We start from the raw sequence: 26212 nt of genomic DNA, 5'->3' as shown, positions 1-26212 counted from the left end.
GCCTCTCATCTATCCCTCTTTCACTGATCTTTTCTTCTCTTTCTCTCCCCTCCTCTCCCCTTCTCTCTCATTCCCTCCTTCTTCCTCCCTCCCTCCTTCTCTCTCTTTCTACCCTCTCCTGTTCCCTCTCTTTCTCCCTCTCTTCAACCTCTCCTCTCTCTCACTCATCTTTTCTTCTCTTTCTCCTCTCTTCTCTCTCCCCACCTCTGATTCCCTCCTTCTTTCTCCCTTCCTGCTTCTCTCTCTTTCTCCCCTCTCCTGCTCTCTCTCTCTTTCTCCCTCTCTTCAACCTCTCCTCTCTCTCTCATCTTTTCCTCCTCTCCTTCTCTCTCTCTCCCCTCTACTGTTCCTTTCCTTTGTCCCTCTCTCACTAATCTTTTATTTTCTTTCTCTCCCCTTCCTTTCCCTCTCTTCTTTCTCCCCTCCGCCTCTCGTTCCCTCCTCCTTTCTCTCTCTCTCCCCTCTCCTCTCCCTGCTGTTTCCTCTGTCCCTCTCTCTTTCTCCCTCTCTTCAACCTCTCCTTCTCTTTCTCCCCTCTCGCTGATCTTTTCTTCTCTTTCTCCCTCCTCTTCTCTCTTCCCTTCTGCCTCTCATTCTCCTTTCTCTCTCTCTCCTTTTCCTTCTCTCTTTCTCCCTCTCTTCAATCTTTCCTCTCGCACATCTTTTCCACCTCTCCTTCTCTTTCTCTTTCCCCTCTCCTGTTCCTTCTGTCCCTTATCTCTCCTTCTCTCCTCTTCCTCTCCTCTCCTCTTCCTCTCCTCTCCTCCCCCTCTCCGCTCTCCAAACAATCTCTCCAAACCCATTTCCCAAAATTGCGCTCATATATTCCGGCGCAGACACTTCTCTGGTCCCGTTGACAGTGCAAACTTTTAGGGCCTGAGTTATGCGCTGTCATTCAGAACGCCTTTACGACACCGGGCCCTAACTCACGCCGCCGAGACGCGCACACACAAAATGTCCGCCGGCCGCTCTCCGCGCGGGCTACTGTAGAGCAACTGTAATCGCAGCCAAAATCACTTTATGAACGGGCTTAATTGGCAAAGCACGAAAGCTGTAGTTATTTACATCAAAATAGCGGGATTCTAGAAGGACGGCTGGCGTACGTAACACAGTGAAAAGTGCGTTTAACTCTTTTCCCCATGAAGACGACATTTGACGACGCCCCTCTTGTTTCCTTTTGACGCCTCCGCTGTTTCACTAAAGACGTGATTTGACGACCATTAGAAACGGCTCGGTTTTTCACATGTAAACAGAGGCTGTGACAGGTCAGGGCCACTACGACCCACACTAGACTGACCAATAGGATTCAAGGATACGTTTTCGCAGATTTTTCCGAAGTTCATCGAAGTAGTGACGATGGTAGCTTCCGGAAAAAACACAACACGAAACACGAGCAATGGAAAGATCGCGGCGCTGCACAGTTTTAGAAATAATGAGGAGCGTGGACGCATTTTATGGATAAGTTTAGAGAAAGTGACTTTTATAGATTTCAAAGTGATGATGAAGTTGATTATAAAGTGGAAAACAGCGACAGCGACGGACCTTCGGGGAGTGAAACTTACGAAGGTGAGAATATCGCTGATGCGTCTGTGTGGAGTCCTGCGATGTCCCAACAAACTATCCTGGCTTTATACTCGATTATGAACCAAAATTGCCCTGAAATCTGGATGTTGCCCAGGCGAGTCCTTTAAAATTTCAGTCTTTTTTTCCAAGATGCGATGTATAACAGAATCGCTACAGAAACAAACGCTTATGTGGAGCTCTGCACACGAGAAAGTAACCAACATGACAAATACTGGACACACACTGACGGGGAAGAGTTTTATTATTATATTATAATAAGCTAAATGAGTTGAATAAAATGAAATAAGTTGAATAAGTTAAATGAGTTGAATAAGTTAAATAGAAAAAATGAATTAGGTGCACACAGGTGAACAACAGGTAAAAACAGGTGTACACTTGGCTATACTGTATCTGGTGATATGAAATCTGTTTAAATACTTTGACAAAGTATAATTTTTTTTTTTTTTTATGAATCTAGTACTCAGAACATGCAGATATCAAATGCTGACTGTAGTTTTTTGTTTTCGATTTTGCACCTGACCAGGTAAACTCTCATTTTCAGTGAGCTGTTATACACCTGTAAATGAGTTGAATCACATTTAAACATCCATAAATGAAGAGTTCAGAGTCTAAGGTTTCCAGAGATACAAATATGTCTGTGTTTCAATTAAGTTCATGAGTGTAAAAATCATTTCTAATCACTCGTGGAAGTCTGTTTTCTTTTATGCAGTTATGCTCTATGTGTAGCCCTAGTAACATATGTATGGGTTGTTCCTAGTTGGCGTCCAGGGGGGAAAGAGTTAATGTTACGTTTATATGTTGACGGTCTGAACAGAAGACGCAAAAGTGGCACTGCATCTTAATCGGGAGGAAATCTGCGTACATACGGTGACGCAAAAGTGTGTGGAATTCGACTGGTCATGCTTGTACTTAAAGCAACAAGAGCGTCTTTGGACATACGGTTTTCACGTCACGCATTTTCCTCAGCGACTCCTTCCACAAAGTCGTCCCACCATCGACTGGTTCTCCAGGTCTCGTCCATATCCGTCTGTCTCTGCATATTGTGTACACTTGATGGGATGCTTCCTGTAAGTTTATTAGAGCTGCCAGACCGACGCATGGAAATGATCGGATGTGTTTTTCTGTGTCCTGTATGTATGTGGCGTAAACACGTACGTGACGTGAGCAGATCTGACCAGAGTTTTGCGTCTTGGGCAGTGTAGACAGAAAGCTACGGCGGAGCGTATTCAGCTTCAGATTTTTGCATTTTTAAGCCCCACAAATGCGTCACCGTCTAAACCAGACATGTCAAACTCAGGCCCGGGAGCCAAATTTGGCCGGCGATATAATTATATTTGACTTGTGAGATCAAAACATATATAAGAGCTGACCCGCTGGCTACAGATGACATTATTGTTATTATTTTACATTCTGCTTGTTCTGGATTCAATGTTTAAGCAAAACTATTATTAAACATTTATTTTAATAGAAAAGGTTTAACATTATGTATCTCGAAAGAAGAGAAAACATGCAGATGTTGGCAGTGCAGAAAATTTCTGTAAATATTTAGTTTGGCCCACAACTTAGTCCCAGTTTTTCATTTTGGCCTCTGTGAATTTGAGTTTGACACCCCTGCTCTAAATGAAAGACATTTTCGATATTTGTCATTTTTACCCACAAGCGTTCTTGTCCTTAATGAGATTTTTTGTGAAATACAATTTTTTTGCGAGGTCATTCACATTTCCAATTAAATGCGACTTGTATGTGATCTCCAGTGTGAACTTTAAACGCCCCAAAAGTGTCCCACATGAGCATTGGAGGACACGACGACGTCAACCACAGCGAGCGCGCTCAGTGTTTACGAAAATCGCCTAAACGCTGGGCTTGTCTCCTAAAATACTGTCCAGATCTTGGTAAAATGGGCAGGTTACACGTCCACAGCCGCTTCATTTGTTTTTGCCTTTAGCCTCCTTGTATTTGCCTCGCAGGCTCTTTATTTTTCGTTGACACTGGAGCAGGACCGTCTTTAGCCGCGCTAAGACATTTCTTTGGCAATCATTTCAAAAAACGCCCGGTTTTTATAAGACTCCTCCAATTTAACCTGAATACAGCGATCCCCCCAAATATGAATAAACTCTCTAACCTCACTTTCCCTCCATTGACGAGACTCCGGGCCTGACGCGTAGGTGGGATGAATGTGACCTGACCGTTCAGACTGAAGTCGCATGTCAAAAGATCAGATATGTATCGGTTCTAGGAGCACATATCCAAGTGTCCTGTGTTGCATTAAAAGATCAGATACCAGAGCATGGGGTAAAAAAAACTGATTTGGGTCACTTCAGGCTGCAGTCTGAACGTAGCCATAATCTGAGGGACACAGATTTCAGTATTTTGACAAGACAAAAGACAATTTACACTTCTCTTTTTCGTCCGTGGGGATCAGATTAGTCCAAAATTGTGATTGTTTTGTTTTTGTCGTGGTTTAGACCTGATGTAATCCTGGTTTAATCTTAGTTTAGTCCTGGTTTAGATCAAATTGTGTCAAAAATAAGGACACCTGGGACATTTCTTGTATAAAACTGGGACAAATCGCTGGTTTTGGATAAATCTGCTGGAACAGGGGACACAGGACTCAAAACTGGGACTGTCCCGGGTAAACAGGGACATCGGGTCACCCTACTCCCTCCACGGGGTCTTAGTCCTCTACAAACATGTTCTAAAATGTCCCCGTGTGTCTAACCCTGTAGTTTAAACTTCTACGAACATGTTCTGAAATGCATGGGAGTCTTGGATTAGTCATTTGAGATTTTATCAGTTGAGATTTCAGTCTTCTCTCGGATAACAGAGAAAGTGCTCCGTCCAGTTTCTCTGTAACTGCTGTAAACTATGACTGCACACCCGGACTCCTCCAGTACTTCAGGATTCAGGATGTTTATGTTTTTAAATGAGTTTATTCGAGTTCACTGATCAAGATTTGTGTGTCTTCAAGAGTTGATCAGATTAAACTAACTGAAGAACTTGACTCTACATTCTTATTTTTCAGTAGGGATCTCGTTTCTTCAGTTCTGATCTCGATACTTTGACTTTAAGTACCTGCCAATACCTGAAATAAACCGATACCAGCGCAGTGATGGAAAATGGCATTTATTTCCTTAAAACACGGTTAACTTATTACACAAGAAATCCAATTGTGTTATGTAACTGTAATTTATCCTTCAAATCACTCCTGAACAGCTTCGCGTGAATAAAAGTTGATGAGACGTTCTAGGCCTAAATCAGCCTCTACATATTTTTATTACATCCAATTAAAAGCCCAACCAAGAGACTGAACCGATACCTCAGCCAATGAATCAGTATCAATATATCATATATTTTGTACCAGTATCAGAATCAGTGCTTTCTACAAGGCAAAAAACTAAATCTAGACAAGTTAAGATCACTTGAACTAAGAAAGTTTTATCGTGATTTGAGTAAATTTCACTTGACAAGTAAAATGATCTGCCAGTGGGATAAGACTTTTTCTACTTAAAATATGAAAACACATCTTGCTACATTTAAAATAAGAACAACAACAACTTTTTGGTAGATTATTTTACTTGTCAAATTGGATTTACACAAATAAAGTCAAATGTTCTTAATAGGGGTGTAACAATCACCGAAATATCATGATATTGTATCGCCAAAGTTCTCACAATAATATCGTGGATCATCACAATATAACAGGGGTGTCAAACTCATTTTGGTCCGGGGGTCGTATCCAACCTACTTTGATCCCAAAGGGGCCGGATCAGAAAACTCATGGCATATAAACCCCAAAATAACAATAAGTTCGAATATTCGTGCAGAAAAACAGAGTAATTGATGAACTCTTTCTTTTACAAAATATTATAAGTATTATCAACAACCTGAAACTTTAAGAAAAATGCAATTTCAACACAATGTTTTAACATGAACTTGTATGCAAATAGGAAAGTCAATTTTTGTTGTAAAATCCTGCACTCGGCTCCACTTTTCTCATGTTGGACATTTTTCTGATGAGGGTGTCACGGTCAACAGTCAAAACGATCGTCCTTTAAGAGCGTTTGGAAAGAGACAAGTCTTCATTTGTGCTGCTCTGGTGGGAGGGGCCACGTACAGAGACGCTGGAGAAGCTGCTCTGCTCTATTTTAATAGAAAATATAATTGAAATATTTTAGTAGAAAATCAGCCGAAGGCCAGATTAAAGGTCTTGGAGGGCCGAATCCGGCCTCTGAGCCGTATGTTTGACACCCCTGCAATATATCGAATTACAAGTCTCTTTGCTTAAATTAAGAGTTATGGTGCAGCAATAGCTAAAAAAAAAAAAGACTTAAACTACATAGACCATGATCCTTTGCTCCATTTCAGTGCAAACTACAAGAAGAAATAACAATTCTAAACACTTTTAAGTCTTAGTTCTTTGGGTTAAGTCTTGTTGACGTATTTTAAGAGGAAAAAACAGCACATCAACAGTTTTGTTCGCGTCCACAAAATATCGCAATAAATATCGTACCATGAGGTTCATACCATGACGATATCGTATCATGAGACTTGGATATCGCTAGTTCTTATTCTAGGTCATTTGAACTTACCTAGATATTGTTTTTTTCCAGTGTAGATCTTTGTTGTTCTTTCTTTACCAGCCACATTTTGTGATTTGGATCAAATTGAATAAATCACACAATGTGCTGTGCCTTTAGGTTTGCTCCGAGTGGAGTATGGACATGTCAGTACACAGACAGGCGGATGGATTAAACAAACTGTGAGTCATCAAATATCAGATACAAATAATTACAGCTCTAATAGTGTGTTTAAGTGTCTTGTCTAGCCAGTGTGTGTCCCCAGCCCTGTGTGGAGGACTTTATTTACACTAATAGAGGCACAAGCTCGCCAACATTTTTCTGTTAGTCACTCTCACCTTTTTTGTTTGTAAATCAAACAACTAAATAGGACCATGAACGCTTGTACTGAGCACAGGCCGGCTGGCGTGATGTCACTAACTACTTGAAATGCAGAGGCCACAGAAGGCAACAAACAAATTTAGATGTTTTGGACCACAAAGCTGCACATTTATAGCCTGATTCATCAGCCGGTTTCACTTCATGGAAACCGTGAAAATTGATCTCGCAGCATTAGGATTCATTCACTCGTAGGCAAGTACTTTTTTCATTTAACCAATCACTGCTGTTTGGTCGTGACGTATGTAATCCACTATATTAAGCTTTTCCCAAATCCCATAGGAAGAAGGGCAATAACCCTTTCCCCTTGATAAAATTCACCAAACATTCTCTTCATTCCGGCTTTAAATTCTCGATCTTGGGAATCGTTGCCAACTAGGGATGGGCATTCGATGAAACTTTCTTAATCGATCGTCGGAAGAATTAATGATCGATTATCGATTAATCATTAACGTTTTTATATTAAAATGATCATCATTATTATTACTATCTGCACTACTAATCTGCATAAATAAATTCAACTTTACGACATATAAACCGTAACCACTCTAGAGCCACATCAATCCTGTTTTAGATTATAATTTTTAGTTTAGTTTTTAGTTTAATTCAGTTTTGTGCAACTCTCACAGAAACAAAACTTAAAACCACATCGCTAATTTGCATAAACTAAGCGAAGATAAAACTACAGCTCTTGTGTCGCTGATGCGGTCAGTTTCTGTCAGATTAAAAGACATGACTCAGGTGAATACAGGTTAGTGTGACCAGATTTGCATTTGTCAAAACCAGGACACCGTACGGGGGGAGGGAGGTGGGGACTCGTCATCGACATTGCGCGTCTCTCACCTGACAAAGCTTTTTCCCACTGGACACCGAAACGTGTGCTGCTCTGTGCACATGACTTCCCACTTGTCCCGACCGGAACGAAAAGCGTGGAATATCTTGTTCAAATCATCGTTAAATGTGCATTTGTGCTTCGGTACGTTGCAGACTGACCGACTGTTTGTGTCTCGCTCCTTCTGAGTGCAGAGAGACTCATGTCCAGACCCTGTTTGGTCACACTACACACAGCAACCCACATTCGGTTTGTTGATTAAAATTAACGTAATCGATTAAATTCTTAATGATCAATTATCGATTAATCGACTAATCATGCCCATCCCTATTGCCAACACAGAATATATGGCTCTTCGCTGATTGGCTGGTGCCCGAACTCGCACTTCAGGGGTTCTTGCAAACCGTCGAGTGTGTTCCGATTCCTGACCTAGTCGCTGGAGAGAAATGAAATTGATTTGAGGCACATTTACGTAAAGTTGCCAAAAAATGCCGATTGAATCAAAGCTCCATGTGCACCGCGGATCTCTTACTGTTTACAATTCCACCTATCAACAACTTTCAAACTTTTCAATTGCTTTTCAAAACTTACAGATGCCAACAAGTGTCAAAAAGGTTTCCCAAATGAAGTCAAAGTCAAATATTCCCCGCTCTGTTTCATGTCTCCGTTAGCACTTAGCTGCGCGTGTGTCTGCCCATGTGACAGTGCGCTGATGCTAATGGGATTTTCAGTGGGGGTTAGGCCCGCAGGATCCCACCAAACACAAACACTCGTCACTCAGGTACACACAATGCATTTATGATTTTACTCTTGTCAAAATGAGGGTGACGTGCTGTATGTTTGGCTGTACTGAATCAGATTTTTGTGAGTCTAGAAATTCAAGACAAAACACAAAACTGGATCAACGAGAACGAGGCAAGATGAGATTTTGACGTTGTTTATAATAAATGAACTGTACGATCCAATTTCCAATTTTAGACTCATCATTTTTGATTCACTTTATTTAATATTTCTGATTTTTGAGACTACAGCTTCTCAAAAATGTGTGCACGATCTTCATAATTTTGGCTATTTACACGTTTTATGCATAATTCACTTTACAAACTGAACTGTTAACATATTTTTTGTAGTTGCAGCTGCCCTGAGCTTGAATAATGAAAAATAGTTTGCCAATCTGCACTTACAGCTTTTCTCAACAACAAGCACATGCTCACAACGTACATACATAAGGTGGGTGAAGTGTCTTGCTCAAAGACACACGAAAATATTTAATACTTGTTTGAGTTTAGACTGAACCAGCAGCTTTTAGATTTATGGACGAACACTCTGTGACTCTGGACAATTACTGTGAAATCCACTGAAAATAGTGTCAAAAATCATTTGAATTTGTATTTTATTGACGTATTTTTGGTGAAAGATCAGACATTGTGCCAGTTTTTATTTCAGATATGAACAGATATGAACCATCAGGACTTGGAACGTCTTCTATCTATCTTTTCATGCAGATGCTATAATATCCATAAAATGTCATAAAGTATGGCATTAAACCCCCAACTTTCTGGTTGGAGGTTTGTCATCTGCTGGTTTCTATGGATGTGTCATTGCTTTTTCTGGAATGTTCCACAGTATGACATTAAACAACTCTACCTTACATTTATTTAATTACAGGTGGTTTTAGGTTAGAAAAATGTAGAAAAACATGTATTCTGAGTGTGAGCGGGGTCACCTCTAGGGGTGTGCAAAAATATCAAAATATTGATATATTGTATCGTTTAATGTGATAATACAGTATTGATATTGCGGGCTGCTGTATCGATATATCGCCAAGAGTGTTTTTTGGTATATTTTACTCAATTATTTTGTTACAGAGCTACAGTTTTGTTGTTTGTTTTGAAATTTTCACTGTTTTGAGGATTAAAATGTTTGTGTTTAGTTTAGTTTATTTGTTTATTTGTCAGGGACAATGCACATAAAACCACTGAGCTACACAAAGAAGTCATATGCCTGTGCTACTGTGGTTATATCAAAATTCCTCATTTCCACCTTCAGTCCCTGGACAGGTTCATGTCATAAATGGCGAACATGCCAATAAAATACAATACAACGTACAGTAATCATTCATCCAGTCAAGCAAAAAGTCAAACTAGTCCCATTCAGTCTCAGTCACCACATCCATACATTATTTACATACTTACAGTTCATATTGCAGCGTTCGTACAAGACAGATTAATGTGTACAGGTTTGTTTGGTAAAAAGCCATTGTTTGGTCAGGCGTGCAAACATGTCATAATTAGTACATGAAGACTTTTAGTATCACAGCCATGATTTATCCTTTATTTTTTATTGAACCGTTTCAGATTGATTTGAAATATATCGTATTGAATCATATTGAATCAAAAGCTCACTGTATTGAGATATGTATACCAGAAAAGTTACATATTGCACCTTTAACCAGCAGATTCCGCCGCTGCCTTCTCAATCTTAACACCACAGACTTCTGAGAACACTATGACATCACGCGTCCACCAGCTCTCTCCCATCAGCAGCGTTCCTGTGCCGGATAATGGAGGATCAGTGGTTTTAGGAACAGTGCGGTCGGGAGTCCCACAGGGAGCAGTCCTGGCCCCTCCAGTGTCTACGCCGAGGTGAGGTCACTGCATGTGTTTACAGTTAGCACAGGTCCCAGGGCAGCACTTAGCTCAGGGACTGTCTGGAACAAGAGAAGATGGCTGACTGCAGGGTAATGCCTCTCACACTGGAGCGCAGATAACTCAGGGGACGGCTGGATAGGGCTCAACAACTTCACTCAAATACTGAAATGTTTTGAAGTTTTGCGATTGTGATTTGACTTGTGATTTGTGTTTTTAAAGGATTACTAGGACTGTATTCAAAGTAATGTCGTCAAGATACTGAAATTTTAAACTTGATTTTGAAAATACTTGATTCTCGATACCGATTAAGATGATTCTTTAGACAAAAGAATGTCATTTTCAACATTTAAGTGACAAATGACAGATTTTTGCGATTCTCTCATTTTGATCTGATTTGGTGGAATTATAACTATAAATGTATAAATATAAATTATAGTTTTACACTAGTCAAGAAGCAATTTGCAAATAAAAGTTACAGGAAGAGGAACTTTAAGGAACTAGAAATAGTAATACTTTCTTTTATAGTCCCCTGTGGTGTTGTAATCTGTGTAATCCATTTGAATGTGGCTCTTTTTCTTTAGAATCGATACTTGCTTAAATGAGTATCTGGTTTCAGTACTAGTTTTAATATTGATTAGTGTCTCATTTTCGATACTTAGTTCAACTGACAGCTGAGAGAAAACTGAAATCTGAACTGAATCCTTCATACTACTAGGAAACTACAGAGGAAATTATATTCTTACCTATTACGGTTTGAAATTTCTCACAATTTCGACTATTCAAATCGTGATATTTGTTTAATAATTGCTTTTTTCTGTCTTTCATAGTTCTACAGTATGGCATTAAACATATCTATCTCCATGGAGACAAACAGGTAAAGCTATTAGACCAGATTATAGGTCAGATCTGTGGGGGAAATGACCCTACTCGAAGTAAGAATGCATGGTTACCGAAGTATTTTAGAGCAGTAAAAGCATCCAAAGAAATAACTGTTAGATAAAAACATTTAATGCAATATTATGGAGCTTTAAGAAGTTGCTGATATGATGTATATCTCCATACATAGGCCACGATACGATACGCTTTTCTATACAGTGAGCTTTTGATTCAATATGATTCAACACAATATATTTCAGATCAGTTCGATACGGTTGAGTGTAAAAAAGGATAAATGATGGCTCTAATACTAAAAGTCCATTACGTTTGTGCAAAGTGAATGTGAAAAACACCCATTTTACCCAAAACTGTGAAAATGTCATCACAACACTAAAAATACTCTTTACAATATACATATGTATATATACAGCAGCCCACGATATCGATATTGTATCAGCACATTAAACGATACGATAGTTTGATATTTTTGCACACCCCTAGAGACCAGGCATGTTTATATGTGAACACACTTTGTACACAAGCAATTTTAAGTGCTTTACGCAATACAACGCAAACCTCGACAGTCATAAAAGCAGGTTGTGCATTTGAAAAGTTCCACAGTGCGTCTTTAAAGTGTTGGTACCCGGTGTTCTGCCAGTGCTTAATGACAGTAATATTTAACTGTGCTTTCTCTGTCAGCAGTTTTCAGAGCATAATAATCAGTGACTTCAGATGAGTCATGTGCACTAAAACCTAACCAGAGCGTACACACTCACACACACACATGCACGCACACACACACACACACACACACGCTGACTGAGTGGGAGAGACCAAACCAACTATAAGATGCATTTAAAGTTTGATAGAAGCAGCTATTGATTTTAGCCTCATTGAAAGGTGCACTATTTAAATTTCCGAGTGCAGGGTCTGCTACCTACTCGTCTCCCTGGAGATGTTATAGCTTTGCCCGGAATGTTCCGCAGTATGCCGTAAAAAATTTTCTAACACATAATTATTGGTTTAAAACATTTATTTTCTTTAACGGACTGTTTCTGATCTACGTTGTCAAGTTGTTTCCTCGTCACAAAACATGTCTGGAGTTGTGTTTTGTTTCATTCACACATGTTTGACACTCAAAAAGTTCTTCTCTCAAACAGAAAACACTCTGTTCCACCTTGTGATGTCATGTGGTAATACAGGAAGTGCTCCATTGTTTTTTTTTTTTAAACTCTATACACCTTCACGGAAATCATTTGAATCACCTCAGATCTGGAATCGCAACTCTCTGCTGAACTAAATGTAAAAGGAGCTGTTAACATGAAAACTACTAGATCATGACATCACAAGGTGGAACAGAGCATTCTGAGCTTAGGAGATGTAGACAGACTAATGATAAAGAGTTACTCAGACATGTGCGAATGAAACAAAACACAACTTCAGGTCTGTTTTTGAGGAAGTAACAATATTATAACATAACTTGAAGCTTCCAAGAGTCAATTTTTTGTTAAAGTGAGTTTTAAGAAAAATAAAATAAGACAAAACTCCAGTATATAAATAAAAGTTTAAACATTATGAGACTTTTTGGCCCAATTACAACCAGTAATCGATTTATATGTCCTATCACGATATTGGCTGAATCGATATATTTGGAAGCCGATATTCGATCCAGCTCATTTTTTACTAAAGGTGAAGTATGGAGAGTTTTGATTCTCTGCACGAGCCAAACATAAAAACATGTATTTGAGTTGCGTGGCTTTATCACAAACACGACTCTAACAAAATATAGAAAGTACCAAAATGCACCATTGTTTGTATTAATAAATAAGTGTACAAGTGTTTTAAGTTTGTAAATAAATTTGCATATTATGGATTTTATATGTTCTCTTTATTGCTTTTACTTCTTCTCTACCTCCTTCTTTCTCCTTTCCTCTCTCTCTCTTCATCCGAGGTGCAGGTGTGTCTTCTCAGCCCTCTCTCCCTCATTCCTTTTCTCTCTCCCGCCCTCTTTCTCTCTCCCTTTCTTTCTCTCTTTTTGTCCGTGCACAGGTAGTCATCATCACCCACCTCCTATCCACCACTCCCTCTCTGTCTCTCTTTTCTTCTCTCTCTCTACCCATCCCGTCCCTTTCTCATTTCCTCTCTCTCTCCTTTCTCTCTGCCCTCTTCTTTCTCCCTCCTCCACCTCTCTCTTTCTTTCTCTCGTTTTATCCATGCAGAGGTACAGTCATCATAACCCCCCTCTCATCCACCACTCCCTCTCTCTCTCTTTCTCTTCTTCTCTCTCTCTCTCTCTACCCCACTCTCTCCCCTGACTCTCTCTCCTCCACTTTCTTCCCTTCTCCTTCCCTTTCCCTATCCTTTTCTCTCTCCCTCTCTCTCCACATCCCTTTCTAATTCCCTCTCTCCCGTTTTCTTCTCTCCCCCTTCCTCTTTCTTCCTTCCTCTCCCCTCCCTCTCTCTCTCCCTTTCTTCCTCTCTTTTTATCAATGCAGAGGTACAGTCATCACCACTCCTCTCTCTCGCTCTCTTTCTCTTCTTCTTCTCTCTCTCTGCCTCACTCTCTCCCCTCTCCCTCTCTCCTCCTCTCTCTTCCCTTCTCCCATCCCTTTCTCCTTCCCTCTCTCTTTCTCTTCTTCTTCTCTCTCTCTGCCCCACTCTCTCCCCTCTCCCTCTCACCTCCTCTCTCTTTCCTTCTCCGTCCCTTCCCCCATCCCTTTCTCATTCCCTCCCTCTCTCTCTTCACCTCTCTCTTCCCTTCTCCTTCCCTTCCTCTATCCCTTTTTCTACCTATCCTCATTCCTTTCTCATTCCCCCTCTCTCTCTCTCCCCTTCTCTTCTTCTCTCTCCCATCCCTCTCTCTCGCCCTTCTCTTCTCTCTTCCCTTCTCCTTCCCCTCTCTCTTTCTTCCTATCCCTGTCCCTTTCTCATTCGCTCTCTCTCTCTTTCTCTTCACTCTCTCTACCCTGCTCTCTCCCGTCCCTCTCTCTCTCTCTTCCCTTCTCCTTCCCTCTCCCCATCCCTCTCTTTCTTTCTCTCTCCTCATACCCGTCCCTTTCTCGTTCCCTCTCTCTTTCTCTGTCTCTCCGTCTGTTCTTCCGTGCCGACGTGCAGTTGTCTCCGTCTCTTTCCCTCTCCTCCTCTTTCTTCTCTCTCTTCATCCGTGCAGAGGTGGAGTTGATCCCCTCGCGCTCCTTTGTTTACTACGTGTGTGTTGGTGGTTGCCGTGGTGATGCCAGCGGTGCTCCGTGATTGGTCCGGGGTGCCACGCCTCTGTCTGCCCTGTGTTTTAGCTAATGGGTGGTATTAATCTTACTTTATGGGTGAGGTCAAATTTAGAAAGAAAAATCCAGACAGAAAATCCATAAATGTTTAACCCGATTGTTGTTTGTGAGGGAGCTCCATGAATGTATACTTGTATTTACACGTGTCCTGGTTTGGTCCTGGTCTAGTCCTGGTTTAGTTAGTGGTTAAGGCCTCACTTAGTCCTGATTTAGCCCTGGTTTAGTTCTGGTTTGGTCCTGGTTTAGTTAGTGGTTTAGCCCTGGTTAATCCTGGTTTAGCCCTAGTATGGTATTGTTTTAGTCCTGCTTTAGCCCTGGTTTAGGCCTAGTTTAGTCCTGGGTTAGTCTTGGTTTAGTCCTGGTTTAGTCCTGGTTTAATCCTAGTTTAGTCCTAGTTTAGTCCTGGTTTAGTCCTGGTTTAGTCCTGATTTAATCCTAAATTTAGTCCTAGTTTAGTTCTGGTTTAGTCCTCGTTTAGTCCTGGTTTAGTCCTGGTTTAGTCCTAGTTTAGTCCTGGTTTAGTCCTGGTTTAGTCCTGGTTTAGTCCCAGTTTAGTCCCGGTTTAATCCTAAATTTAGTCCTAGTTTAGTTCTGGTTTAGTCCTGGTTTAGTCCTAGTTTAGTCCTGGTTTAGTCCTGGTTTAGTCCTGGTTTAGTCTCGGTTTAGTCCCGGTTTAGTCCCGGTTTAGTCCTAGTTTAGTCCCGGTTTAGTCCCAGTTTAGTCCTAGTTTAGTCCTGGTTTAGTCCTGGTTTAGTCCCAGTTTAGTCCCAGTTTAGTCCTAGTTTAGTCCTAGTTTAGTCCCAGTTTAGTCGTAGTTTAGTCCTGGTTTAGTCCTGGTATGGTATTGTTTTAGTTCTGGTTTGGTTCAGGTTTAGTTAGTGGTTTGGCCCCGGTTTAGTCCTGGTTTAGTCCTGGTTTAGTCCAGGTTTGGTCCTGGTTTGGGCCTAGTTTGGTCCTGGTTTAGTTTTTGTATAGTCTATGCTTTAGTCCTTGTTTAGCCCTGGTTAATCCTGGTTTAGTCTTTGTTTAGTCCTGGTTTATCCCTGGTTTAGACCTGGTTTAATCCATGTTTGGTCCTTGTTTGCTCCTGGTTTAGTCCTGGTTTTGGCCTGATGTACATTTGTTTTGGTCCTGTTCCAGTCTTGATTTGATCCTGCTCTAGTCCAGGTTAATTCTGGGTTCAATCCTAGTTTGGCATCGTTTAGATAATTAACATATTTACTATATTTTGGTTTTGTTAAAATTGTAACACTAAACCGGGATTACACCAGGACTAGAACCAAATCTACATTAAACCAGGACTAAACCAGGACACACGTGTGAACACACCCTTACTAAAAGCCGCCTTAACAAATATATTTCTTCAATATGAGATCAAGGACGTTATCTATCTTATAATGTTAATCATTAAAAACAAAACATTCAGCCAAGTTTCTTTGTGCTAAAATGAGAAGACGGATACTCCCAGTAATTACAGAGACAGGAACCATAAACCAGTGATGAGTTTATAAGAGCTTTACGCAACTTTCAGACACCAGAGCAGAGTCACACTAAAGCCAGCAACAACTAGCATGCAAACACCCACTTCCTGAATATCGCACAATGCAACGCTTTATAATGAGACGCAGACAGTACGTACTAGGGCTTATGTTATTATGTTATGCTTATGTTATGCTCATATGTACTAGGGATTATGTTACGCTTATGTTATCTTATGACATGTTATACTTTTGTTATGGTTTTTTGTTATGCTTATGTTATGCTTATACGTACTGGGGATAATGTTATGTTATGTTATGCTATGTTATGCTATGCTATGGATTATGTTATGTTATGCTTATGTTATGTTATGGCTTATATTATGCTTTTGTTATGCTTATATTGTTAGGATATGTTATGCTTATATTATGTTATGTTTTGTTATGCTTTTGTTATGCTTATATTGTTATGTTGTTATGTTATGCTTGTATTATGTTATGTTACGTTATGCTTATATTGTTATATTATGCTTACATTGTTATGCTTATATAGTTATGTTATGTTACGCTTATATTATGTTATGTTATGCTTATGTAATGTTATGTTATGTTATGTTATGCTTATATTGTTATGTTATGCTTACATGTACTGGCATGGCACATTTTGCTCAAATACATGGGAGAAAAAATAAAAAATAAAAATAGGTGCGGGCCCTTTAAACTATAGACTTTGAACAATACCAAAACCTATCTGTAAAAAAAAAAAAAAAAACAATGTCATATAAGTGTACTTTGCAGGTTCAAATGTGTATTTTAGTAATATAAAGTCATGAAAGTAAACACATAATTATATAAAGGCCCTATTACCGTACATACCTGCTCTGATCGTTAAAGAGTATTTCTCGTATATGCACCATAAGAGAGTACACACCACCCACATGTTTAATCACCAGGTTATTTCCAGCTGCGCTCTGATCTACAGGATTCCAACGCAGGCTCAGAACTGCAGTTTTATAGAGACAACGAGGATTCTGGGTAAAAAAAAAAAAAAAAAAGAAAAGAAAACGTGTGGTTGGGTAATACAATAGAGGCTTATGTTACAGTAGTTTGTGATTAATGTATTAAAGATGTACTGTGTAACTTTGTGGTTAGGGGTCCGTCACGTCTTTGTTTCTATGGATATGTCGCTGCTCTGTCTGGAATGTTCCACAGTATGACATTAAACACCTTTACCTTATATTTATTCAGTTACAGATGGTTTTATAGCTCAGAAATGCCTAAAAATCAGGCATTCTGACTGTGAGCTGCGTCGCCTCTCCATAGATCTGACATGTAACTTGGTCTGGTTTAAAAGCATGCTGTGAAACATTCCAGACAAAGCAAGTATTTTTGACGGACCCTGCAACAGAAAAGTTACGCAACGCACCATTAACTTACCTAAATTTATTCAATTGCAAATGTTTTTATTGCTAAAAATGTGCGATTTTGTGGAGTTGCTTGCTTGTCTCCATGGAGATTGTACATTTGTATGCAGCAGGTACAATGGGTAATAGATAGAGCTCGAATACACAGGTCTTATTAAATATATAAGTTATAGATTTTACAAAGTTAGATTTAAGTTGGTCAAAAAATAAATAAATAAATAAATAAAATAATTCTCTGATTTTAGTCATTCACGATTTTCAGTTTCATGTTCGTTTGTCTGTCCCAGATTTCCAAACATGGTCCATGCATAGTCCAATGAGATTCACTTGGTCTTCTGATATTTTATGTTATTAGGTTCTTTTTACAGACCAAGAGTTTGTTTTCATACCTGACAGTTTCGACTGCTCACTAGCCGTCTTCCTCAGAGTGATCAGCGAGCAGTCGAAACTGTCAGGTATGAAAAACAAACTCTTGGTGTGTAAAAAGAACCTAATAACATGGTCCATGCATGTAAGCAGATTAACCGTTATAAGTGCAAGCCTCGATGAGCTTCATTTGACTGCAACCAAACACTATGGGCCACTTTTACAGTATATGAATAGGAGCTACTTTTACATATTTTATATATACAAAAAATATTTCCAATAGTCTTCAATCAATCAAACTGAACTCCTTATAAACACCATAAGTCAGTATAGATCAGTATAGGTCAATATGTGTCAGTATATGTCAATATGTCAGTATGTGTCAGTATATGTTAGTATAGATCAGTATAGGTCAGTATATGTCGGTATATGTCAGTATTAGAGCCCGACCGATATGGATTTTGCTGTGGCCGATATGGAACCGATATAATGGGAGTTGGCGCTGCTGATAGCCGATATAATCGCCGATATATTTAGTGATGTAAAAATTCACTGTAAATGTTGAATTGTTTAAAAAACTTAGGTTTGGCTCTAGTAGATTCTAAATTGGGTTTATTTAGGCAACATTTATTGTTATTCTGCCTCTTTACATCATATTTACAGACAGTAGGTTGACTTAATGGCATTTTTGCATCACATTCTAGACACTAGTGATGGGTATTCCAGTTCTTTTTAGAGAACCGGCTCTTTTGGCTCGGCTCACTCAAAGCAGCTGGTTCTTTTGGCTCCCAAGTGGCTCTTCAGATTGTTTCGTTGCAAGCAGGACTAAAGCACGTCTAAAGAAGGACTGAATCAGGACTGAAAAATCACTAAACCGGGACTTATTTATTTTATGCTAAACTACAGCCAAATATGCTTGTTTTTTTGTTTTGTTTTTTTTATCCTATGTACACGCAAATTTCTCAAAGTTTCGTTTTCAGCCGCTGCCGCTGTCAAACCACGAGTCTGCACGCAGCGTGAAGAGAAAAAAATTGAGAGAAAGAGAAAACACGGCTCCCAATAAGGATCAGGCTCCCGTCGTTCGCTTCAAAGAGCCATTTCGTTCGCGACCGACCCATAACTAGTAAAGAAACTAGCGCTATTAGCCTTTAGCCGTAAATACGTGCGCGCCGCGGTAATTAATTATATGCGCAAATGTGATAATTCACACCTCTATTCACAGCTCATTTACATATCAGTGCAGGTCCAGTAACAAATATACGGCCAATATAGTCACTTTAGAACAGACCAATAGAAAACAGTCTGTTTATGTGCGGGAGCTACAGCAGCTAACCCATAACAAATGACAAAAACTAGCTTCAAAGTCGACATATTTCCAACACTCACCGCTCACACAGGCTCCTCCTCACATCACAAATCTGCACTAATAAATGTCCTTTTAATCCAGACTCAAACCGATTGTCCGTAAAAAGAATATAATCTCAGTGTTTGGATCTGTGTCTGCAGGTGTAAACAAACACACGTGAGTGACGCGACTCTGTGGTGTGTTCAGGGACAGTACGGACACACACACACAGACAAATGACTCTGTAGATAAATACTGATGTGGAGCCACATATTAGGACATTTATCTGTCTGTAAATTGGATTAAATGAACAGAATGTAGAGAGTCTAAGATTTTTAACGACGTATCACATGCCCACGTGAAATATCGGCCCCTATCAGCAAGCATATCGGCTTTCAGTTGCCCATATCGGCTGATAATATCGGCCAACCGATATATCTGTCGGGCTCTAGTCAGTACGGGTCAGTATAAGTCAGTACAGGTCAGTATGGGTCAGTATGGGTCGGTCAATATATATCAGTATGTGTCAGTATAGATCAGTATAAGTCAGTATGGGTCAGTACAGGTCAGTATGGGTCAGTACAGGTCAGTATGGGTCAGTACAGGTCAGTATGGGTCAGTATGGGTCAGTATAGGTCAGTATGGGTCAGTAGAGGGGAGCACTTGTGTTTGTGTTACATTGAAATTCAGTCCAATTTTGGCAGGACATTAGAGACAAGAGAATTTCCCCCAAATTAGAGTCAAAAATGTAAATGGATGTACTACAGAGAGGAGAGGAAGTACTTTAATGTGTACTGCAATGAGAGGGAGGGAGAGAGAGATACAGTAGATGGAAAGACAGAGAGGTAGGTAAAGAGAGGGAGAGGCAGGGACCCTCGTGAGCTGGGACCCGGCCAGGACTCCACTGAGCTACAGGAAGTGCAGCTAAACATGTACACGTCCCCGTATGTTTACACTGGACTGAAATGAAGTACAAATCAGGTACGATGAAAGCCTGGTCTCTCTTCAATCAAGCCAAAAAAAACAAAAACAAACACACACTCACAAAAAAAACCCAAAAACCCTGCACTAACTATTTTTGCATATTTCAACAACATGTTCCATAGTTTGAGGATTAAGATCAACAATAGGCACAGTAATTAACATAAAAAAAGATGTAGATTTCAAAATGTGAAAACTGATTTAATATTTTGCCACTTTACAAGTTCAGTTGTAGTTTTTTTGTAATTCTGAATTGCACATTTGTTAATGAACATGCCATTTCAAAATTCTGATCTGTAAACATGAACCAAATCTGCAAATAGAAAACAAAATTTGACATTGTTCAGCCAATATTTGAGTATTCAGACAAGAAAACAAAACATGAATAAAGAAAATGTATCGAGGATGTTTTCAATTAATAGAAATGAAAATAATAATTTGATATTCATTTTGGGATAAGTTGCAAATGTAATATACATAGCCGTGTTCAAAGTTTGTAGATTGAAATCCAAAACAGTTCTAAAATATTCAGCAGCTCAAAAATATCTTAACAACAACACAAAAACTAAACGTGAGAATCCCATGTGACCAACGCAGGTTTAATACAGTGATTAATGCTTCTGATGAGCCTTTGTTCATACGCGCTGTTTCTATGGCGACAGGTGAAGACGGTAGTGAGGGGAGGCTCCTGTTGTTTCGGAGCCCGTCGCCCTCGGTAACACTCGGGGCCTTCGGGTGAACCTTGAACTTGGGGTGAACTTTGACCTGACGCATTTAGGGGTGACGTCGGTCGCCATGGGGACGCACCTCAGGAACAGGAGGGCTATAGGAATCACACGGAGCCGTATCGTATCGACTTAAAGAGCCGTACATGATTTTTTCCATGCATTTGTATTATTGCAGCGCAGATATGTCATAAAAGCAGCTCTTGAGGTCAAAAGAAGTCCACTGTGTACTGTCTGCATCTAATTAGAAAGTGTTTTATTGTCCAGTAAAGTTGTTGTTAGTTTTATTGTCGCAGCAAAACGACTCTGGTCTCTGAAAGTTGTGAAAAGAGCTTATAAACTCATTGTGGTGAATTATGAGGACGCTCAGAATGCATAAGTTAATTGAGGAGTAACTTTGGACGATGCACTGCAAATTTTAAGACATTTTTAATTTTATAATGAAATTAGATCTATTAAGTTGAGTGTTATTATTTTGTTTTACTTATTTAAAAAAAGAGAGAGGCTTTTTCCATGTATTTTCAATAGTTAAATGACTAAATTACTGTGGAACATTCCAAGCAAAGCAGCAACATCTCCGTGGAAACAGGCAGGTGCACAGCAGACCTCACACCAAAAAAAAAAAAAAGCAATACATTATTAGGGATGGGATGAGACACAATTTGCATGAGACGAGACGAGATACGAGATTGGATCCACAAGAACGACATGACAAGATTTTTCATGATCCAGTTTCCATTTTGGCCTCACAATTTTATATTTGATTTCATAGTTTTGTTTCCATTCTAGTGCTGCTTTTTGGAACTGTTAGAGATGTAACTCAACAACACCTGACCCTTTTGTCCAATCCAAATGTAAAAACATGGAAAATAAATCTCGCAAGATCATTTTTCGGACGTGTGCACGATCTTGTGGCAATTTTGTGTCACAAGATCTTGTACCATCCCTAACATTTATACACCTTTAAAACAAAAAGTGATCTTTACTAGTTCTGACCGTTCTAAAACAATTCATGAAGGGCTAAACATAAAATTATTATTCCTGTATTTTTCAGACTATAATGCACACTTAAAATCCATTTAAATGCGCATTATAATCCATTGTGCCTTGTATGTATTAAGTCTGGTTGTGCTCACTGACCTCGAACCGATGTTATGTGGTACACGGCGATCAAAAATCTATCAAAATGTTTTAATACGACTTTGGTAAACCACGAAGCCACACCACCTGATGGATTGTCGGAGCATTACGGCTACTGTAGTCAGGAGCCTCGCAGAGTAGCTGCCTGCATCAGCGCACAAGGAGCGAGCTGTTTTTTCAGAGCTTATAGTTTATGCAAATTAGTCATGTGCTTTTAAGTTTCAGTATCTGTAAAACGTAAACAAATGTGCGCAAAGCTGCATTAAACACATTATACTCAATGTATATTTGAGTCGTCGTCGTAGGAAATAAAAAAAACAAACTTAAATGATCCACCCACATTCAAATTCATAATCCACATTCACCAAGACAGGGAGGCAACACCGGGCGAGTTACTGCCAATGGATCGTTGACGCCTGGGCTAAGGGTCAGTCTCAAGTGTTGTCTGTTTGTTTCGTTTAATGTGCCTTATAATCCAGTGCACCTTATAGTCCGAAAAATACAGTATATATTCAAAAACAGACAAAAATTGTATGAGGAGTAGTGTAGAAATACAAACGTTCAAATCATTTCATATTGTCACATAAAGCTTTTGTTTTGTAGACTTACTCACAGTGGGAAGAGTCACTAAAACGTTTACTGAAAAGTTTGTGATGTCACGTGGTAATACAGGAAGTGCTCCACTGTGTTTTTAAACTCCATACAGCTTCACTAGAATCATTTGGATTATTTCAGCCCTGGAATTGCCAATCTCTACTGAACTAAAGGTAAAAGGAGCTGTTAACATGGTGAAAACTACCACTTCATGACATCACAAGGTGGAACAGAGGAGTTTGAGCTTTGGAGATGTAGACAGACTAATAATAAAAGGTTACTCAAACGTGTGAATGAAACAAAACACAAGTCCAGGTCTGTTTTTGATGAAGTAAAAACATGACTTAAAGCTCACAAGATAAGATAAGATAAGATTTGCCTTTATTAGTCCCACAGTGGGGAAATTCCAGTGTTGCAACACGCAATTTCAGAACAGCAGGAAAAGGTAACATACAGTAAAACAGATAATAAATAATAGCTTAAAAATAATTTAAAATAATTGCACATGGATAATTGAATGGCACATGTTCAGTGTTAGCAGTGTTTGTTGTACAGTCTGACAGCAGCAGGAAGGAAAGAGTCAAATCTGTCTAAAACTTTTACTGAAATAAGAGTATTTTTACAGTGTACAATGTATTACTCAAACAGGAGTAAAAGTTTGCTGCAGTAGAAGTAGAACTGCATTTAAAAGTTACTCGAGTAAATGAACTGAGCGCTTCCTCTGCCCATTAGAGACATCGTTTCTCAGCAGAGCCTCGGTCTCATAATCAAATCCCGAGTCTCATAATCAAAGCGTGCGCAGATTATTTTCATATTTGTGTTTTTGCCCCGTGTTCATTTAGAGTGTGAACGACGCCATTCGTCATGAGCTCGTTACACAAACGGTCCGGTCTCAGCCAATCACGATCTCCTCTCACTTCCACACAACAACAGCACGAGCAGTTCTCATGGGCCACACGCGCTCACTGTAGTATTGTGTGCAAATGCCACACTCAACATAACAACCGAAAGACAACAGCATGCGTCAGTTAGAGCGTTACGTGCAATAGAGGAGACAAAAACGGAATAAAAACATACATTAAAGGTGCATTGTGTAACTTTTCTGGCGGAGGGTCCATCAAATTCTTTTCTCTGTGGAGATGTTATTGCTTTGTTTGGAAATTTTCACAGTATTAAAGTATTAAACCTTTCTGTCTTTGTGGAGACCAAACAAGACCAAGTTACAGGTCAGGTCTGTGGAGAGGCAAGGTGGGATTTTTGAACTATAGAAGCATATATAATTGAATAAATGTAAAGTATAAAGTCTAAAACATGGCTGAAGAGGTTTTAGATGTCATCAATACGTTGTTTTCGTGCATTTTCAACGCAATGAAATGTAACTTAGGCTACGTTCAGACTGCAGGGCGATTTTTTTTTGCGAGGTCGTTCACATTTCCAATTAAATGCGACTTGTGTGTGATCTCCAGTGTGAACTTTAAACACCCCAAAAGTGTCCCGCATGCGCACTGGAGGAAACGACGACGTCACTCGCAACAACGCAAGTCGCCTAAACATGTACGCAGCATTGAGCGCCTGGGGATTTAAAGTCGCTGTCGTACCAGAGCCAGAACATGTACAGTTTATTTGTTTTAAAGAGGAGATTGAAGGGCTGTTTACACGAGAACGCTTGTGGGTAAAAACGACAACATATTTTATCATGAGTGCCTCTTGTTTAGACAGTGACAGCGTTTTTGGAGCTTTAAAAAAAAAAAATCTGATACCATCCTCTAGAGTGGAAAAGTTGAATATGCTCTGCCGTAGCGTTTCCGTCTACACTGCCCAAGACGCAAAACTCTGGTCAGATCTGCTCACGTCGCGTACGCGTTTACGTCACATACATACAGTACACAGAAACAAACATGGCGGGTGGCATGCATACTCCATTGAATTCCACACACTTTTGCGTCACTGTATAAACGCAGGTTTCCTCCAGCAACACTCGTCTAAATGCTGAATAAAAAGTGAAGACGTGATGTCACTTTTGTGTCTTCTGTTCCAGACCGTCATCATGTAAACGTAGCCTGAGAAGGAGAAGGACGAGGTTTTTGGCCACGGCGTTTTGTGGGGCAGTGGCAGCGACGTCCGTAGAAAGGAACATGCGGGTGAAGACTTGCAGCCAAGAGTGGTGGGATTGCTATTTGCTTCTCTGTTTCACTTAATTTTCGTATGAAGAGAAGAACGTTTGTGTACATTTGTGATGTGTAGGTGGGATGAATGTGACCTGGCCGTTCAGACTGAAGTCACATGTCAAAAGATCAGATATGTATCGGTTTTAGGAGCACATATCCAAGTGTCCTGGTTTGCATTTGAAACAAATCGGATCTGTGTCGTTCAGACTGTCATTAAAAGATCAGATACAGGTCACATAGAGGAGAAAAAATTAGGTTTGGGTCACTTCAGGCTGCAGTCTGAACGTAACCACGGTGATCTATGTTATGTGTTAGCAGTTAATAACCTATAGAAGTAAAATACCGTCTTTAACTGATATGCATTGTTGAACAATAAAAAACTAAACATACATTTTTAAAAGGAAAAAGTGGAGACTAGACTCAAGTTCCACCTTTTTATTCCAAAAACCCCATCCAGAGCATAAACAAATATCCAGTGAAGACATCTAAGAGTATTATGGATTTAGTTGACCAAATTAACAGCAGATTGTCCACAAAAACGAAAGCAAACAAAACATTCGACAAAAATCTTCACATAAACTTCAACTATTTTTGTCAAAAGATTAAGTCTAAAACGAAGTTAAAATGTAATTTCCTCTAAAAGTTCATGTGTGTGTTTACAGTGAGCTGCCCTGTGTCACACAACCAGATGGACAGAAAGAGAAAGGGAGGGAGAGAGGGAGATAAGGAGGGGAAGGGGGCAGCTGGAAAGAGTGAGAGAAGAAGAAAGAGAGTGTGATAGGATGATGAGAGATAGACAGATAAATAGGAAAAGAGAGTGAGTAAATGACATAGAGAGGGAAAGAGAGAGAAGAGAGACAGAGAGAAAGTGAGAGATAGAGAAAGAGAGAGATTAGGGATGCACTGATAGTTTTTTTCCATTCTGATACTGATATCGATACTTTGGCTTTACGTATTTGCCGATACTCAACCGATACCGGAGAAGAAACTGAAAATAAACACAAACAGCATGAGGTGAAAATGAGTCAAAGATGTTCTGCAACTACAAAGAACGAGAGAGGAGAAAGAGAGAGAGAGGAGAGAGCGATAGGGAGAAAGAGAGAGAAAGAAAGAGAAGAGAGAAAGAGAGAGGAGAGTGTGTGAAAGAGAGGAAAGAGAGAGCGATAGGGTGAAAGAGGTAGAGAAAGAGAGAGGGCAGGGAGAGAGAGGAGAGAGCGTGTGATAGGGAGAAAGAGATAGAGAAAGAGAGAAGGGAGAGAGAGAGAGCGATAGGTAGAAAGAGAGAAAGAAAGAGGAAATCTAGAGAGGGAGAGGAGAGAGTGATAGGTAGAAAGAGAGAAAGAGAGAGGAGAGACAGAGAGAGAGAGGTGAGCGTGATAAGTAGAAAGAAAGAGAAAGCAAGAGGAGAGATAAAGAGAGAGGAGACAGTGACTGGTAGAAAGAGAGAGGAGAGATAGAGAGAGTGATAGGTAGAAAAAGAGAAGGGAGAAAGGAGATAGAGAGGAGAGAGTGATTGGTAGAGAGAGAGAGAGAAAAAAGAGGAGAGATAGAGAGAGAGAGAGGAGAGAGTGATAGGGAGAAAGATAGAGAAACAAAGAGAAGAGAGAGATCGAGAAAGAGATAGGGAGAGAGAGAAAGAGTAAAGAGAGAGAGAGTGACAGGTAGAAAAAGAAAGAGAGAGAGAAAGAAAAAAGAGAGAGGGACAGAGAAAAGAGAGATAAGGATATAGAAAGAGAGAGGAGAGAGAGACAGAGATGGAGAGAGAGAGAGGAGAGCGACATAGAGAAAGAGAGAGGAGAGAGAGAAGAG

The 26212-nt window shown here is 39.8% G+C and overlaps 1 protein-coding gene across 1 annotated transcript in view; it reads right to left on the bottom strand.

Moving 5' to 3' along the window:
• Positions 1–26212, bottom strand: part of LOC110156316 (teashirt homolog 2) — a 155035-nt gene that overhangs the window by 87932 nt on the left and 40891 nt on the right. The window lies entirely within an intron of this gene.

The sequence above is a fragment of the Boleophthalmus pectinirostris genome, unplaced genomic scaffold (assembly GCF_026225935.1).
Source record: "Boleophthalmus pectinirostris isolate CB_2022bp ecotype Guang Dong unplaced genomic scaffold, ASM2622593v1 HiC_scaffold_8, whole genome shotgun sequence".
NCBI lineage: Eukaryota > Metazoa > Chordata > Actinopteri > Gobiiformes > Gobiidae > Boleophthalmus > Boleophthalmus pectinirostris.
This window is presented reverse-complemented; position numbering and strand designations above follow the sequence as displayed.